The sequence below is a fragment of the Triticum urartu genome, chromosome 2A (genome assembly GCF_056163025.1).
Source record: "Triticum urartu cultivar PI428250 chromosome 2A, HENAU_Tu73, whole genome shotgun sequence".
Classification (NCBI taxonomy): Eukaryota; Viridiplantae; Streptophyta; class Magnoliopsida; order Poales; family Poaceae; genus Triticum; species Triticum urartu.
The window spans coordinates 549316747-549332786 of NC_141874.1; positions in this window are offsets into that span (position 1 = coordinate 549316747).

The following is a 16040-nucleotide window of genomic DNA, read 5'->3' on the forward strand; positions in this document are numbered from 1 at the left end:
GGTTTTGATTCAACTACATGCATGAACATGTGCCAAGTCAAGCCACTCGAACATTCAGAGGAGGATACCATATCATCATACTACATCACAATCATTTTAACGCAATGTTGATATCCAAGATAAATCATTATCCACTCCCAGCTACTTATGCATGGCATGAGAAACTATAATTTCTAATTTTCATTGCAAACATGTTTAATCATAAAGGGTTGAATCATGGATACTAGGTTAAACATATTTACACAAATAGAACAAGTCGAGTTCATACCAGTTTCTCTCTGCCACGGCCAGATCATCGTCGTCATTATTGCCTTTCACTTGCACGACCGAACGATATGAAAATAATAATAGTGCAAGAGTGCCATGGACTAAGCTGGAATCTGCAAAGCATTTTATTCAACAGGAGAAGACAAGGTAAAATGGGCTCTTTATTAGTACAACAGTTATTCATATGAGAGCCATTCAACATTTTCATCGTGGTCTTCTCCTTGGCACAACTCAAATAAAAGGAAAAGAAATTCAGAGAAACACACCGAAATATTTTTGGATTTTTTGGTTTTCTTGAACAAGCAAATAAAAGGGAAAAGCAAAAACGAGAAAAACTATTTACACGGGAAAGCTCCCAACAAGCAAAAGAAGAACAAGGAAATCGTTTTGGATTTTATTTTTAATATTACTACTAAGCATGCATGGAAAGTAAACTAGTTACAACTAATTTTTTTGGTTTTTCTAAAGTTTTTCAGACACACGAGAAGAAAGCAAGATAAATAAAATTTAAACTTGGATGATACAATGAAAAAGTGTGAACAACGACAAGATGAGTTAACATGAATGTAATGTCGGTGGGAAACACGTACTCCCCCAAGCTTAGGCTTTTGGCCTGACTTGATAGTCGACCAGAAGTCTGGATGGTAGTAGGGGTACTAAGGAGCGGGCATCCACTGATCCCACTGCGGAGGATCCTCCTCTGCCTCTACAGCAGCCTGAGCGTTCCGATAGGCGATGATGTCCGCAGGCATGATCCTATATCCGCCCCCGGCAACAGAATCAAACAAAGCCGGAGGAGGCAACAGAATAATATCACGAGTTTCAATGCTAAAAACCAGGTTATAAGGAATAGGAATATCAGGGGATTTATCATCAATAAAATGGTGGTGATCCATGGCAGCACGATCTAGGTAAACCTTGGTTAGAGGGTAATCATGAGGGCATATCTCAACCTTGAAGTGAGCCGCCAAACGAGTAGCATAAATCCCACCATGAACTTTACCCTTAGATTTATTAAGGTGGAGGCGACGAGCCACAATAGCTCCCAAGCTATAAGTGTTGTCGCCCTCTAATGCACGACGCAAAACAGCAAGGTCTGTTGAGCTGAACGCACCCACCTTCTCCCTAGCAAGCAAGCATTTTGCAATGAAAAGAGCAAAGTAATGAATACACTACTGGAATTAGCTTATTTGCTGTCTGCCAACTCTTTGTCGTCCACTTGCTGACGGCAAAGAAGGTCTTTGCCGTCAGCCAAATGAAAACGGACGACAAAGATGTGGCTGATGGCAAACAATGTCTTTGCCATCAGCCAATTCTTTGCCGTCCGCTAGCTGACGACAACGAATCTTTGCCGTCGGCTAGCACACATCAAAGAGGTGGGTGGGCCCAGTTATTGTTTAACCAACTCAAGCCCACTGGCCCCACCTCTTTGTCGTCCGCAAGCGGACGACAAAGAATCTTTGCCAACCATTGGCTGACGGCAAAGAGGCGGGTACGTTAACGGCCGTCCCGCCCCCGTCCTCTGTCTCTTCTCTCCACTCTCTCATTCCCTGCCCACCCACACCCGCGCCGCCACCGCCGACCCCGTCTGCCGTAACCGGCCGCCCCGCACCCCTTCCATGCGGCGCCCCGACCTCCACCGCACCCCCGCCACCCCTTCCACGTCGCCCTCACCCCCGCCCCCTCCCTTCCGTCGCCATCCCCCACCCACACCGGCCCGCGCCGCCACCGCCGACCCCGTCCGGCGTAGCCGGCCACCCCGCACCCCTCCCCGACCTCCACCGCGGCCCCGCCGCCTCTTCCACGTCGACCAACCGCGCCGCGGCCGTCCCCGCCGCGGCCGTCCAGCCTCCCCCTCCACCGGGTCGCCGCCTCCTCCAGCGGCCGCCGCAGTCGTTCGACCTCCCCCTCCACCAGGTGAGCTCCTCCCCCTTTTTTTGTTTAATTAGTTTCTTTTTGTTTCTTTTAGTTTAGTTTCTGTTTTAGTTATAGTTATAGTTTTAGTTTAGTTCAGTTTATTTTAGATTAGTTTTAGTATTAGTTTAGAAGAAGAAGTAGAAGGAGGAGGAGGAGGAGGAGGAGGAGGGAGGAACAGGAGGAGGGAGAAGAAGAAAGAAGAAAAGAAGAAGAAGAAGAAGAAGAAGAAGAAGAAGAAGAAGAAGAAGAAGAAGAAGAAGAAGAAGAAGAAGAAGAAGAAGAAGAAGAAGAAGAAGAAGAAGAAGAAGAAGAAGAAGAAGAAGAAGAAGAAGAAGAAGAGGAGGAGGAGGAGGAGGAGGAGGAGGATAAAGAAGAAGAAGAAGAAGAAGAAGAAGAAGAAGAAGAAGAAGAAGAAGAAGAAGAAGAAGAAGAAGAAGAAGAAGAAGAAGAAGAAGAAGAAGAAGAAGAAGAAGAGGAGGAGGAGGAGGAGGAGGAGGAGGATAAAGAAGAAGAAGAAGAAGAAGAAGAAGAAGAAGAAGAAGAAGAAGAAGAAGAAGAAGAAGAAGAAGAAGAAGAAGAAGAAGAAGAAGAAGAAGAAGAAGAAGAAGAAGAAGAAGAAGAAGAAGAAGAAGAAGAAGAAGAAGAAGAAGAAGAAGAAGAAGAAGAAGAAGAAGAAGAAGAAGAAGAAGAAGAAGAAGAAGAAGAAGGAGAGGAGGAGGAGGAGGAGAAGAAGAAGAAGGAGAGGAGGAGGAGGAGGAGGAGGAGGAGGAGGAGGAGGAGAAGAAGAAGAAGAAGAAGAAGAAGAAGAAGAAGAAGAAGAAGAAGAAGAAGAAGAAGAAGAAGAAGAAGAAGAAGAAGAAGAAGAAGAAGAAGAAGAAGAAGAAGAAGAAGAAGAAGAAGAAGAGGAGGAGGAGGAGGAGGAGGAGGAGGAGGAGGAGGAGAAGAAGAAGAAGAAGAAGAAGAAGAAGAAGATAAGAAGAAAAGGAAAAAAGAGACCCCGACCCCCGACCGCCGACACCCCGACACCATCGACGCCCGCCCGCGCTCCATCTCTCTGTCCCCTCTCTCTCTCCGCCCGCGCCCTAGCCGCCGCCTCCCGCCACCCTGCCCCCGTGCCTCGAATATGGTTATGATGTCTTACCCCAACTTGCATTTACGTACCTTTTCTGTAATAGGATCCTATGGTAATGTGATGTGGTACTTGTTCTGATTTGCATACAAAGTAAATTGATTTTAGGACACTACCCTTAGTTTCTGATTTGAGGTATGTTTGTTTGCTTGGTGTGTGGCACCTAGAGCCACCTAAAATATGGTGCAACTATGATTGTTGCCACAAGTATTCCAATGTGATCACACCACAAGAAACTTTAGGTTTAGTTTTGGTTAAGAAGAAAGAAGAAAGATGAAAAAAATAAGAAGAAGAAGATAAACAGGAGGAAGAAGAAGTGTATTTTTTCCTATTTTTAGATTACTATGCTCTTTTTTTCAAAAATTTATTTTTCTTTCACGTCTAAAGAAAATCCTAGTTTTGAAGGGTGCCAATTGCCATTGCCAACTAACCTACCAAATTAATTAAGTGTTGTTGATGTTGTTGAGCACAAGTGCATTGCTTTTTTTCTCAGTTTTCTTTCATGTCTAGAAACTTGGCTCTATGTTTATAGATATGCTTCTAGTTAGATACTAATTGGTCTCTTCTGATGCTTATTAGAGATGGGGGAGGCCGTCACCACAGGCTCCGCTCTGCCACACCGGAGTACGAGTTGGATGCTTTCGAGTTCTTTAGTATCATACTTGGGACTTCCTCCAAGAGGCAGGTATATAAAAGGAGAGATCTCCCCTTCACCCACCTTATTATGATAACTCTGTTGTTTGCTACATCACTCCTTGTCCCAAACTGTAGATGCTGCCTGACACTTTTATGATGATGCTGGACGGCCATCGGCCAAAGAATGTGAAGCTGCGACAGGCCGGCAGCGGGCTTTGCAGGCTTTGGAACGTGGAGTTGGTGATCAGGTACGGCCACATGTACCTGTGTCGTGGCTGGGAGCAGTACTACCATGCCTATGACCTGCGGCAGGGGTACTTCCTTCTCTTCAGGTACGACGGCGACGCCATGCTCACCGTGAAGGTGTTCAACACGACTATGTGTCGCATGCGCTACCAGGACGACGATGATGCCAGTATGTTCTGCCTCTTCTTCCTCTATATTTTGCTTTGTCTCACATCGATTGTTAATGGTCATTGTTGCATTTGTTCAGGCAATGGGAGCAGCAGCAGCGACTCTGGCTACAGGAAAAGCAGCAGCGACTCCGGCTGCAGCAAAAGCAGCAGCGAGGATGATCCAGAATGGAGTGCGGAAGACGAGGAGCAAAGTGGGGATGCGGAGGCGCAGGCTGACGATGGGCAACAGATGGTGGTGGCTGACGATGGGCAAGAGATGGTGGTGGCTGAGGATGACCTAGCGATGGTGCTGCCTGAAGATGGCCTCGCGATGGTGGTGGTGCCTGACAATGACCTCACGATGGTGGTGGCGCCGGCGATCCCACAGCCGGGTGACATGACCATGTCAATTGTGGTAGAAGATTACGTCCCACTGCCTCCACCGCCTCGCCGCTCTTGGCGCATCAGGATGAGGAAGGAGAAGGAGAAGAAGAATGAGGAGTGAACTATGTCAGGTATGTCAGACCTCCAGAATGATCTATATATACTTAGCTTTGTTTCCTCCGAAATGACATAAGTTAGCTCTAATATGCTTAGTTTCCTAGGCTTGCTCAATAATGACATACACTTGGCTTACTTGTGTAAAAAATGGCATAATTATGCTTAGTTAACTCAAAAATGGCATAATTAGTTAAGTTAGCTCCAAAATGACCCATTTAACCTATGTTAGCTCCAATATGATCCATTTTACCTAGGTTAGCTCCAAAATGACCAAGTTTACCTAGGTTAGCTCCAATATGATCCATTTTAGCTATGTTAGCTCCAAAATGACCAAGTTTACCTAGGCTAGCTCCAATATGATCCATTTTAGCCGTCGTAGAGTCGAGAACGACCAGATCCAATCTAGACACCATCTCGGATGGGGTTCACCACCTCCATTGGTGCCTCTCCGGTGATGTGTGACTAGTTCTTTGTAGACCTTCGGGGCCGTAGTTAGTAGCTAGATGGCTTCATCTCTCTCTCTCTTGATTTTCAATACAATGGTCTCTGGGAGATCCATATGATGTAACTCTTTTTGCGGTGTGTTTGTTGGGATCTGATGAACTTTGAGTTTATGATCAGTCATATCTTTTTATATCCATGAAAGTTATTTGAGTTTCTTTGATCTCTTATAGCTGCTACCTCTTGAGCACTGCGTTGGTTTTCCCTTGAAGAGGAAAGGGTGATGCACAAAATCAGCATAAGTATTTCCCTCAGTTTTTGATAACCAAGGTATCAATCCAGTAGGAGACCACGCGCGAGTCACCTCGTACCTACACAAACAAATAAGAACCTCGCAACCAACGTGATAAAGGGGTTGTCAATCCCTTCACAACCACTTGCAAGAGTGAGATCTGATAGAGATAATAATAATAAGATAAATATTTTTGGTATTTTTATTATATAGATTGAAAGTAAAGATTGCAAAATAAAATAGATTGGAAACTTGTATGATGGAAAATAGACCCGGGGGCCATAGGTTTCACTAGTGGTTTCTCTCAAGATAGCATAAGTATTACGGTGGCTAAACAAATTACTATCGAGCAATTGATAGAAAAGCGAATAATTATGAGAATATCTAGGCATGATCATGTATATAGGCATCACGTCCGCGACAAGTAGACCGAAACGATTCTGCATCTACTACTATTACTCCACACATCAACCGCTATCCAGCATGCATCTAGAGTATTAAGTTCATAAGAACAGAGTAACACCTTAAGCAAGATGACATGATGTAGAGGGATAAACTCATGCAATATGATATAAACCCCATCTTTTTATCCTCGATGGCAACAATACAATATGTGTCATTTCCCCTACTGTCACTAGGATCGAGCACCGCAAGATTGAACCCAAAGCTAAGCACTTCTCCCATTGCAAGAAAGATCAATCTAGTAGGCCAAACCAAACTGGTAATTCGAATAGACTTGCAAAGATAAACCAATCATACATAAAAGAATTCAGAGAAGAATCAAATATTGTTCATAGATAATCTGCATCATAAACCCACAATTCATCGGATCTCGACAAACACACCGCAAAAGAAGATTACATCGAATAGATCTCCAAGAGAATCGAGGAGAACTTTGTATTGAGATCCAAAGAGAGAGAAGAAGCCATCTAGCTACTAGCTATGGACCCGAAGGTCTAAAGTAAACTACTCACACATCACCAGAGAGGCCATGGAGTTGATGTAGAGGCCCTCCGTGATCAATGCCCCCTCTGGCGGAGCTCTGGAAAAGGCCCCAAGATGGGATCTCTCGGGTACAGAAGGTTGCGGCGGTGGAATTACATTTTCGTGGTGCTCCTGGATGTTTGCGGGGTACGTGGACTTATATAGGAGGAATAAGTAGGTCGGTGGAGCAACAAGGGGCCCACGAGGGTGGAGGGTGCGCCCCCTGCCTCATGGCCTCCTTGATTGTTTCTTGACGCCCACTCCAAGTCTCCTGGATCACGTTTGTTGAGAAAATCACGTTCCCAAAGGTTTCATTCCGTTTGGACTTCGTTTGATATTCCTTTTCTGTGAAATACTGAAATAGGCAAAAAAACAGCAATTTGGGTTGGGCCTCCAGTTAATAGGTTAGTCCCAAAAATGATATAAAAGTGTAAAATAAAGCCCATTAATATCCAAAACAGATAATATAATAGCATGGAGCAATCTAAAATTATAGATACGTTGGAGACGTATCAAGCATCCCCAAGCTTAATTCCTGCTCGTCCTCGAGTAGGTAAATGATAAAAAAAGAATTTTTGATGTGGAATGCTTTCTAACATATTTCTCTATGTATTTTTTCTTTATTGTGGCATGAATGTTCAGATCCGAAAGATTCAAGATAAAAGTTTAATATTGACATAAAAATAATAATACTTCAAGTATACTAACTAAGCTATCATGTCTTCTCAAAATAACATGGCCAAAGAAAGTTATCCCTACAAAATCATATAGTCTGGCTATGCTCTATATTCACCACACAAAATATTTAAATCATGCACAACCCCGATGACAAGCCAAGCAATTGTTTCATACTTTTGATGTTCTCAAACTTTTTCAATCTTCACGCAATATATGAGCGTGAGCCATGGATATAGCACTATATGTGGAATAGAATGGTGGTTGTGGAGAAGACAAAAGGAGAAGATAGTCTCACATCAACTAGGCGTATCAGCGGGCTATGGAGATGCCCATCAATAGATATCAATGTGAGTGAGTAGGGATTGCCATGCAACAGATGCACTAGAGCTATAAGTGTATGAAAGCTCAACAAAAGAACTAAGTGGGTGTGCATCCAACTTGCTTGCTCATGAAGACCTAGGGCAATTTGAGGAAGCCCGTCATTGGAATATACAAGCCAAGTTCTATAATGTAAAATTCCCACTAGTATATAAAAGTGATAACATAGGAGACTCTCCATCATGAAGTTCATGGTGCTACTTTGAAGCACAAGTGTGGAAAAGGATAGTAACATTGTCCCTTCTCTCTTTTCTATCATTTTTTATTTGGGCCTTCTTTTTTTTGCCTCTTTTCTTTTTTTTCTCTCTTTTTTTTATTTTTCGTCCGGAGTCTCATCCCGACTTGTGGGGGAATCATAGTCGCCATCATCCTTTCCTCATTGGGACAATGCTCTAATAATGATGATCATCACTCTTTAATTTACTTACAACTCAAGAATTACAACTCAATAGTTAGAACAAAATATGACTCTATGTGAATGCCTCTGGCGGTGTACCGAGATGTGCAATGATGCATGAGTGACATGTATGAAGAATTATGAATGGTGGCTTTGCCACAAATACGATGTCAACTACATGATCATGCAAGTAATATGACAATGATGAAGCGTGTCATAATAACGGAATGGTGGAAAGTTGCATGGCAATATATCTCGGAATGGCTATGGAAATGCCATAATAGGTAATTATGGTGGCTGTTTTGAGGAAGGTATGTGGTGGGTTTATGGTATCGGCGAAAGTTGCGCGATACTAGAGAGGCTAGCAGTGGTGGAAGGGTGAGAGTGTGTATAATCCATGGACTCAACATTAGTCATTAAGAACTCACATACTTACTGCAAAAATCTATTAGTTATCGAAACAAAGTATTATGCGCATGCTCCTAGGGGGGTAGATTGGCAAGAAAAGACCATCGCTCGTCCCCGACCACCACTCATAAGGAAGACAATCAATAAATAAATCATGCTCCGACTTCATCACATAACGGTTCACCATACGTGCATGCTATAGATATGACAAACTTCAACACAAGTATTTCTCAAATTCACAACTACTCAACTAGCATGACTCTAATATCACCATCTGTAACACCCACGATGCGACTATATCTCCCACATGTCGGAGCACGACTTAGAGGCATAACCGCATTGTAGGCAATGTCGCAAGAGGGGTAATCTTTACACATCCCATGTACTGAATAAGAAAGAGGTACAGAGTTGGCTTACAATCGCCACTTCACACAATACATGAATGTAGCATTACATCATCCAGATACAATCAAGGTCCGACTACGGAACCAAAATAAAAGAAGACTACCCCTAATGCAAAAGATCCTTGATCGCCCCAACTGGGCTCCACTACTGATCGTCTGGAAAGGAAACATAGTATCGTCCTGAGTCCTCATCGAACTCCCACTTGAGCTCAGTCGTATCTCCTGGAATGGTATCATCCGCACCTGCATCTGGTTTTGGAAGTAATCTGTGAGTCACGGAGACTCGGCAATCTCACACCCTCGCGATCAAGACTATTTAAGCTTATGGGAAGGAAAATGGTAGTGAGGTGGAGCTGGAGAACCCAAGGGAAAAAGGATAGGTGGCAAATGGTAAAACCAAGGTTGGGCCTTGCTGGAGGATTTTTATTCAAGGCGAACTGTCAAGGGGTTCCCATTATAACCCAACCGCGTAAGGAACGTAAAATCAAAGAACATAACACCGGTATGACGGAAACTAGGGGGCAAGAATGGAACAAAACACCAGGCATAAGGCCGAGCCTTCCACCCTTTACCAAGTATATAGATGCATTAAAGTAGACAAGATATAATAGTGATATCCCAACAATAAACATGTTCCAACACGGAACAAACTCCAATCTTCACCTGCAACTAACAACGCGATAAGAGGGGCTGAGCAAAGCGGTAACATAGCCAAACAACGGTTTGCTAGGACAAGGTGGGTTAGAGGTTTGACATGGCTATATGGGAGGCATGATAAACAAGTGGTAGGTATCGTAGCATAGGCATAGCAATAGAGCGAGCAACTAGCAAGCAAAGATAGAAGTGATTTCGAGGGTATGGTCATCTTGCCTGCAAAGTTCTTCGAGTTGATGAAAGCTTGATCCTCATAAGCGTACTCAACGGGTACCTCGAACATGAAATCGTCTCCCGGCTCTACCCAAAGCAAGAACACAAGCAAAGGGAACCACGATCAACCACGGTGCAATTCGCAAGCAACATGATGCAAAACATGGTATGATATGCGGGATGTGATATGCAATGCATATGCATGCTCCGGAAGGAAAAGATTGACCAGGCCTCAACTTGGCAAACCAAGTGCGCCGCTGGAAAGATGAGTTGATTTCGGTCGAAATCGATATAAAGATCACCGGAATCGGATGCACGGTTTGCAAATGGCAAGCAAAACAATAATGGCACTAAGCTGCGATTAACAGCACGATGCCATCTAGAATGCAACAAGAAACTTAGCTACTGCACTCTAACATAGCAACAAAGCACATGGCAGTGATCCACTCAAGATGCTTGACAAAAGATGAACACTGAGCTATGGCTAAATCACACAATAGCAGGCTCAAACAAGCATGGCAAAAGTGCAAAAGATATCAGGTTCACAGACTTGGTGAAAATAACATGTCAGGATTTAACATCAGGAAGCAATGTTTAGAGCAAGCTAACAACATGCTATAGGAACATATCATGGCAAATCAAGGCATGGCATGAAACTACTCAAAGCATATAACAAAAGTCCATTACTGACCATAAGCCAAAAGGGATCAGAAGATACAATGGCACCCATGTAAACATAGCAAGTTTCGTTAACAGATTCAGACTCAGCAGAAAACTGGACATGGCAAAAACAGAATTACGTAGGCATGTTTGTGAGCTCGATGCACTCACCACAAGGCACCGCATGACAAACTAAGCATACACCCAGCAAGAAGACATGATCAATAAGCTAACCATGGCAAGAACACTCTCATAGCATGCATGGATCAACTACAACAACCTCGGCAAAATTGATTAACATGTAAACAATCTGTCAGGAACATTTTATAGCAAAAGTAGAGCAAGATTGAGTCATGCTAGCGTACTCCATAATTGCAAACAAATGCATGGATGGATAGAGCATAACAATATCTCAAAATCATCCTTACTGAACATGCTCAAAAGAGGCATGGATCACTCTGTAGCAACATGAATACATGGCATAAAAATAACATCAGGGAAATGACTTAGAAGAATTCTAAGTCCCTGAAATCAGCAACATCACGAGAGCTACTTTGCATGCTTGTGCTAGTCACCACAATGATCACAAAAATACATGGCATACACCCCTGTAAAGATGGCATGGCATAGCCCAAAACACATGTAGGCTCAAGTTCATAGGAGGCACACATTAAACATGGTAAAAATGACAAATGTTCATAATGTGTTAAGAAACAGAAACTAACATTACATAGCACTCTTGCAACAGCATTTAGGGCCTCAAGATGAACTCAAATGAACATGGTGCAATGGAATGAAATGATGATCACATCCAGACGAACAATCTGATATAACATGCACATGAAAACGGAGCTACGATGATGAAGTTATGGCATGATGAAGTATGCATGAAAATGTATGGATTCGGGGACTTGGTGAAAAAACACCCCGGTGTAGAATAGTAACAGTCGCACGGGGCGGAGGACAGATGCGGGCTCACCATGGGCTTCGGCCCGGCTAGGAGGAGGAGGCAGATCGGGCCGGCTGGGACTGGATCTGGCATGGAGATGGGCCGGGGAGGAGGTTGGCAAGGCGGGGCCCACGCGGGCGCGAAGCGACCCGGTCGTCTCTCCCGATCCGATCGGGATCGAGACAGGGGCGGCTGCGGCGGGCGCCACCGGCGACGGGGAAGACGGGGTCGCGGCGGGACGGCCTGGGACGGGGTGGAGCGGTGCTCGCCAGTGATGAGGTAGGCGGCGCGAAGAAGGTCGGAAGCGGGCACGGGTGGCCAGATCTGGCCGCCGTGGAGATGAGGCGATCTCCGGCGGCTGAGGAGGTGCAGACGCCGAGGAGGGACTCCGGTGGAAGCGCTTGGCAGCGCAGGGGGGTTCACCGGCGATGAGGACTCGAGCGAAAGGCACAACGCGGGAGGCAAGCAGCGGAGATCCCCAGGCGGCGGCGCTGGCGGTTCGGGCCGGGCGGGTCCGCGATGGGCTCCGCGGGCCGGCGCGGTGGGGGAGGAGCGGGCAGCCACGTGGCGCGAAGGGAGTGGAGGACGGAGAAGCGGTGGTGAGGTGTCGGCCCCTGATAGGGCGGAGTGAGGTGGCCGGGCGAGCGGACATGTCCGGCCGGTGAGGAATTTGTCCGACGGCGTGGAGAGGAGTGGATCTAGGGTTTGTACTGCGCGAAATTTTGAGGGGGGGGCACATATTTATAGGTAGAAGGAGCTAGGAGAGTCCAAATGAGGTGTGGTTTTCCGCCACGCGATCGTAATCGAACGACCGAGAGGATGGAGAGGTTTAGGTGGCTTTTGGGCCACTTTGGAGGGGTGTTGGGCTACAACACACACGAGGCCTTTACGGTTCCTCGGTTAACCGTTGGAGTATCTAACGAAGTCCAAATGGCACGAAATTTGACAGGCGGTCTACCGGTAGGAAACCAAGGCCGCTTGGCAAGTCTTGGTCCAATCCGAGAACGTTTAACACCCGCACACAAAAAGAGACAAAAGAGGGCGCCGGAGGACATAGGAGTACCGGAATGCAAAACGGACAACGGGGAAAATGCTCAGATGCATGAGACGAACATGTATGCAAATGCGATGCACATGATGTCATGATATGAAATGCATGACACACAAACAAAAGACAAGACAACAATAGTGAATAACTGGAAGACACCTGGCACAACGGACTCGAGGCGTTACACCATCTCCATATCTCAAAACAATTATCAAGTATCAAACTTCTCATAGTATTCAATGCACTTCTATGAAAGTTTTTATATTATTCCTAAAAGCAAATTTCCATGTTGTTCTAAAGGACTCTCAAAATAATATAAGTGAAGCATGAGATATCAACTATTTCTATAAAATAAAACCACCGCCGTGCTCTGAAAGATATAAGTGAAGCACTAGAGCAAAAGCTATATAACTCAAAAGATATAAGTGAAGCACGTTGAGTATTCTAATAAATTTCAAATCATGTGAGTCTCTCTCAAAAGGTGTGTACAGCAAGGATGATTGTGGTAAACCAAAAAGCAAAGACTCAAATCATACAAGACGCTCCAAGCAAAACACATATCATGTGGTGAATAAAAATATAGCTCCAAGTAAAGTTACCGATAGACGAAGACAAAAGAGGGGATGCCTTCCGAGGCACCCCCAAGCTTAGGCATTTTGGTGTCCTTGAATTTTTCCTTAGGGTTCCATGGGAATCCCCAATCTTAGGCTCTTGCCGCTCCTTTTTCCATAATCCATCAAATCTTTACCCAAAACTTGAAAACTTCACAACACAAAACTCAAAATAGAAAATCTCGTGAGCTCCGTTAGCGAAAGAAAACAAACACCACTTCAAGGTACTGTAATGAACTCATTCTTGATTTATATTGGTGTTAAACCTACTGTATTCCAACTTCTCTACGGTTTATAAACTCTTTTACTAGCCATAGATTCATCAAAATTAGCAAACAACACAGGAAATACAGAATCTGTCAAAAACAGAACAATCTGTAGTAATCTGTAGCTAACGCAAACTTCTGGAACCCCAAAAATTCTAAAATAAATTGCTGGAATTGAGGAATTTATCTATTAATCATCTTCAAAAAGAATTAACTAAATAGCACTTTCCAAATAAAATGGCAGCAATTCTCGTGAGCGCTAAAGTTTCTGTTTTTCACAGCAAGATCAAAAAGACTTTCCCCAAGTCTTCCCAACAGTTCTACTTAGCACAAACACTAATTAAACACAAAAAACACAACCAAAACAGAGGCTAGATAAATTATTTATTACTAAAAAGGAGCAAAAAGCGTAATAAAAATAAAATTGGGTTGCCTCCCAACAAGCGCTATCGTTTAACGCCCCTAGTTAGGCATAAAAACAAGGATAGATCTAGGTATTGCCATCTTTGGTATTAGGAAAGAAAAGAGAAAAATTCTTTTCTATAGCATTTATCTTTCTATTTTGAGATAGCACATGGCCATTAATGGTGGAAGAAAGATTAAGCACGTTACGAAAATTGGCATCTAAGCTAGCCTTCATTTCTTTGATAATTTCATTTTGATAAAAGCACAAAAGAGAGGTAGATTCAACCTTCTCACTCATGGGGTGCCCAAATATAGTTTTCATCTTTTCATAAGTATCAATGGGATCCCCCTCAAGAAAGCCTTCTTCAAAGATAGAATCTAGAACTTGCTTGAACGAGGAGGGTAGACCAATATAAAAGCTTTTCGGGTAAACCTCAATTTGATATTGTGGCACATAGCTAGCTCGGATCCTTAATAGCCTATCCCAAGCGTCTTTCAAAGATTCATCAAATAAATAACGAAAAATTCCGGGTTCAACGTCATCAAAATTATTCAAACTCTCATTGACAACCCTAGTAGGTCTCTCCATAGCATCATTATTTATGAGGTTAGAGAGGACAAAGGGACTATCCACGGTAAAACCCGGGAGAGAACCCTTAGCCCCTTTTGAATTGGCCATGGTACAAGAAAACAAATGGGAAAGAGACGAATAAAATGGCAAGGGTGAAGTGGGGGAGAGGAAAACGCGAGGCAAATGGCAAATAATGTAATGCGAAGGATAAGAGTTGTGATGGGTACTTGGTATGTCTTGACTTGGCGTAGATCTCCCCGGCAACGGCGCCAGAAATCCTTCTTGCTACCTCTTGAGAACTGCGTTGGTTTTCCCTTGAAGAGGAAAGGGTGATGCACAAAATCAGCATAAGTATTTCCCTCAGTTTTTGATAACCAAGGTATCAATCCAGTAGGAGACCACACGCGAGTCACCTCGTACCTACACAAACAAATAAGAACCTCTCAACCAACGTGATAAAGGGGTTGTCAATCCCTTCACAACCACTTGCAAGAGTGAGATCTGATAGAGATAATAATAATAAGATAAATATTTTTGGTATTTTTATTATATAGATTGAAAGTAAAGATTGCAAAATAAAATAGATTGGAAACTTGTATGATGGAAAATAGACCCGGGGGCCATAGGTTTCACTAGTGGTTTCTCTCAAGATAGCATAAGTATTACGGTGGCTAAACAAATTACTATCGAGCAATTGATAGAAAAGCGAATAATTATGAGAATATCTAGGCATGATCATGTATATAGGCATCACGTCCACGACAAGTAGACCGAAACGATTCTGCATCTACTACTATTACTCCACACATCAACCGCTATCCAGCATGCATCTAGAGTATTAAGTTCATAAGAACAGAGTAACACCTTAAGCAAGATGACATGATGTAGAGGGATAAACTCATGCAATATGATATAAACCCCATCTTTTTATCCTCGATGGCAACAATACAATATGTGTCATTTCCCCTACTGTCACTAGGATCGAGCACCGCAAGATTGAACCCAAAGCTAAGCACTTCTCCCATTGCAAGAAAGATCAATCTAGTAGGCCAAACCAAACTGGTAATTCGAATAGACTTGCAAAGATAAACCAATCATACATAAAAGAATTCAGAGAAGAATCAAATATTGTTCATAGATAATCTGCATCATAAACCCACAATTCATCGGATCTCGACAAACAAACCGCAAAAGAAGATTACATCGAATAGATCTCCAAGAGAATCGAGGAGAACTTTGTATTGAGATCCAAATAGAGAGAAGAAGCCATCTAGCTACTAGCTATGGACCCGAAGGTCTAAAGTAAACTACTTACACATCACCGGAGAGGCCATGGAGTTGATGTAGAGGCCCTCCGTGATCAATGCCCCCTCCGGCGGAGCTCCGGAAAAGGCCCCAAGATGGAATCTCTCGGGTACAGAAGGTTGCGGCGGTGGAATTAGGTTTTCGTGGTGCTCCTGGATGTTTGCGGGGTACGTGGACTTATATAGGAGGAAGAAGTAGGTCGGTGGAGCAACGAGGGGCCCACGAGGGTGGAGGGCGCGCCCAGGGGGTTAGGCGCGCCCCCTGCCTCGTGGCCTCCTTGATTGTTTCTTCACACCCACTCCAAGTCTCTTGGGCCACGTTTGTTGAGAAAATAACGTTCCCGAAGGTTTCATTCCGTTTGGACTCCGTTTGATATTCCTTTTCTGCGAAATCCTGAAATAGGCAAAAACAATTTGGGCTGGGCCTCCGGTTAATAGGTTAGTCCAAAAAATGATATAAAAGTGCAAAATAAAGCCCATTAATATCCAAAACAGATAATATAATAGCATGGAGCAATCAAAAATTATAGAT